The sequence below is a fragment of the Equus caballus genome, chromosome 3, assembly GCF_041296265.1.
Source record: "Equus caballus isolate H_3958 breed thoroughbred chromosome 3, TB-T2T, whole genome shotgun sequence".
Classification (NCBI taxonomy): Eukaryota; Metazoa; Chordata; class Mammalia; order Perissodactyla; family Equidae; genus Equus; species Equus caballus.
In genome coordinates, this window is record NC_091686.1 from 84,263,586 (window position 1) to 84,267,470 (window position 3,885).

Consider the following 3,885-nt stretch of genomic DNA (forward strand, 5'->3'; position numbering starts at 1 on the left):
TGAAGCGCTGTGGGTCCTTTTGCTGCCCTCTTGATGTCCAGAGTCTTCATCCAGGCATGGACATATTTCAGAATTGCCTTTCTTTCTTCCTTCTCCAAAGCTCCCAGTAACAATGTTATTCCTTTGCATTCTTGGCTAGGTGTTTAGAAGGGCAATTAAAGTGAGTCAGTCACATTAAGTAATGAATAGCTGACTCGCTCAATTCTGCTAAGGTGGTATTTGCATTTTTACAAGGGAGTTTCTTAAATTTCCTATTGGTGAGTGGTACAATTGATGTTTTCCTTTCCAACAGACCCTATCAGTCCAGACTTTCCAGGGAGGGAGTAATAGGATGGTTGCATCTGAGGCTTTTCAAACCACCGTTTCTGAAGAAACTTGATTTATATCTTGTTAGGGCAGAAAGAATAGGCTCAAGGCCAATCCTAAACCAAACTATTGATTATCTCATAATAGTTTGTATTTAAATACTCTTTTAAAAATGAAATAAAGTAACTCTTAATTTTCCACAGATATAATAGTTAACTTTATGTTATTTTTAGGAGTTATTTTATATGAGTTGAGATTTGAAGGGGATTGCCTTTAAATCTTGGGTTATCTTGTTCTGTACATTTACAAAGATTTTTAGATAGTAATTTAAGAAAAGCCTAAATATCGTTCTGTGTGTTTGTTTCTGTAGTCAGGAGCAATGTTCTCCACCCCCCCGCCCACCCACCCCATGACAAATTGAAACAACAGAGATTGTAGCCTTAACAGACAATACTGAAAACAGGAATTTAGAATGCTAATCCTGATTTTGAATTCATTTCTGATATTCTGCAAGATCATCAAGTTACTTGGCCTCTTTGCTTTTATTTTCATCTCCACAAAAGGAAGATACTATGACTACCTCATATTTTTTAATCATTTATTTTGCCATTATTTATTAAGTCCTGTATAAAAGTAAGTAGCTAGATGTTTAATAGTAGTGACTGAGTAGCTTTTTTGACTTATTTACAATGTCAGAAGAAACTTGTGTTATCGAATTTTGTGTTTAATATTAACGAGTTAGAGTGAGTACTCCTTACATGTACTTATAATAATGCTTTGCATGTTTAAAAGTCAGGTAAACGTTCAATATAATACTTGAGAACAGTTTCTAATAAGATCTTTTAAAATATAGTTACATTGTGTATACTTAAGCAAAATCATGCCTTTTTTTTTTAACGTTTCCTCTACTTCATAAACATGGTGCTCTGAATTTGAGAGTTGATTGCTTTTTTTCTCTTTATGAAAAATAGTATATTACTTTCCTAGCTCTTTGTCTCAGAAATGGTTCAATGAACTAACCACACCAGACAGTCTTAATTTTGACAGATAAGCTATCTATTGCTTTTTTTTTTTTTTTTTAAGATAATGTCAGCCACCCTTCAAGAGATGTTAACAGGTCAGTGTTTTGGCTACTCTCCTTTATTGGACCACAAAGTACTCTCAAACTGCAGGTTTTTCTCTCCTATTGCCTGTCCTACTAGTTCTTAATTTAGTTCCAATTCTTTCTTGACAAATACTATATACATTAAAAATGTTCTAGAAGGAAAAGAGTATCCTATTCCCTCAAGAAACCTTTTGTACTAAATAAAAGACCTCCTCCTTCTCTTCTAGTAACAACTTATTTACTTAGGTAATTACAGCAATCTCATTGCATTGCCATGAAGTCTTCATAAACAGAAGTCTGTTTTAACTGAAGTTATTAAAGCCCTTCTTAAGTCTCTATTTCTTTTTACATTTGTTGGAGCTAATGACACTTTGTTCTCTCAGAAGAGTTACCCTTTATGAAACTGGCCGTGGAAGCAAGGCAGACATGATTGGAAAGCAGTGTGCTGAAATCTGTTGGCTGAGAGAAATATCTGCGTTGTTATCCTACACTTTAGTTTACAAGGGGGAAGGTTATGCAATGGCCAGGAACTGCACACAGCTTTATGCATCCTTTTACACATTCTTTATGTATTGCAATGGAAATTATTTTTTTAAAAAAAGAAAAAATATTGTTCTAGATAGTCGTCTTCTGCTGTCATGTCCTTTGAATAAAATATTCTATTTATCTTTTATAATTTGTGTGACAAACAATTAAAAATACTAAGCGATTATAGGAATTTGTTCCTATGTCCTTAATGAGCATGGAATAGTTTTCAAATGAAATAAGTCATCAGAAACTTCTGATGGGTGAGCAATTATACAGACCCAAGATCAGGGTCCCTGTTATGCTTTCAGGTAATTTTAGCTATATTCAGGTAGTCTAGTGACATTTTAAAAATGAAAATAACTTTGGTAAAATATACAGTTGAATTTTAAAGATACAATATTTTTCTTTCATTATTAAGAAATTAAAGCCATTGTCAAACATGACCTGTTTTTGTTAAAATGAGGGTTTTTTGGTTAGATACAAATTTGTTGGCCTTCATAACTGTGAAGAAATATGTAGATGGGTTATATTTAAGGTGGCTTGGTTTTTGGTCCCATGTTGGTTGTAGTATATTTAGTTTTGTAAAATTAAATCTTCGTTGACAAGGTTTTTCTAGTAAGCAAATGGAGACCTAATTTGAACTAGGGGATTTTTCTGACTTTTTCTTTGCTTGCTTGCGCTAGTTGGATTTTTTGTTGTCTTTAAGTGGGTCTGTTGTAACATGTGACTTCAATACATGATTCCCTGCTCAAAATTAAAATACGGGCTAGTTCACAGCATTTGGTCTTTAAAGACCATAGTATATTACGTAAAATTTTAAACCAATTTAGGTGAAGTTGCAAAAGGAAGTCTGGAACTTAGTGATCAAATCACTTTAAAGAAAATTGACCAAACTAATAATATCTGTTGAAATGACTGTATGAATGAATATGTACACACGTATTTTCTTCTGTAGACATGGCCTGTACAAATATCTGGGAATAAAATAATTGACATTATGAATATAAGTTTAGGGACTATGCACAGTAAACTTATAATTTTACTTTATGTATTCATGAACTTGCATTATAGTTGGAAAAAAGAATAAGAAAAAAATACAACTTATGCGTTACCTTTTTTCTCCAAAGATCGTATTTAAGCTGTCTCTAAATTTTAAAAGCCAATACAGCTTTTAAATAGGATTCTTCATTATCCTGTTTAGGTTTAGCATTGGTTTTTAAGCTTTCAGAAAGAGGCAGAAATAATTCTAATCACTACTTCTGTAAATACACATATTTAGCAGTATTTAAAGTTTTTCTCTTGCATTGTATCAAGTGACTATTTGTCATGCAAACTTTTATTTTTCATTTTAATTGATTGACCCAAATTCTAGTGCAAACATTTAAAAAATAGTTTCCTATACATGGAAAAAAATATATGCATGTGCATATACACACACACATGCATGATTCACTAAGACATCTTTTTGCAGTAGGCAGTAAAGATGCTTTTACCACCTTCACCTGGATTGTTACAGTTAAAATACAGACTGACAATTGATTCTATTTGAAACTTTTAAAAACCAAGAGGGAAATTTTGTGTTTGTGGTTCATTTCTGTTTTCTTGAATCATCTCAATATCATAGTTAGAAAAGAATTGATTCCTTATTTTCTGAATTTCTAGTCTTTCATTTGCTTTTTTTTATCCTGCCAAGAAAAATGTGAGAGTTCTCAGAAGTGCATTAAGTTTCCTTTTTCACAAATGGAGACCTAAGTAAAAATGCTACTACTGCTTGCGGTTACTATCTTAGAATCCATCACAGAAAGCCTAAAAGATAGCCTAACCTTTTGTACCTACAGTCTTAGATATTGTTAGATAGCCATTCAGTTTTCTTTGCATTGTGTGTGAGATGAATATTTCTTGAGACTTTTTTGTTTGCTTTACTAAAGAAATCAACGAAGGAAAAA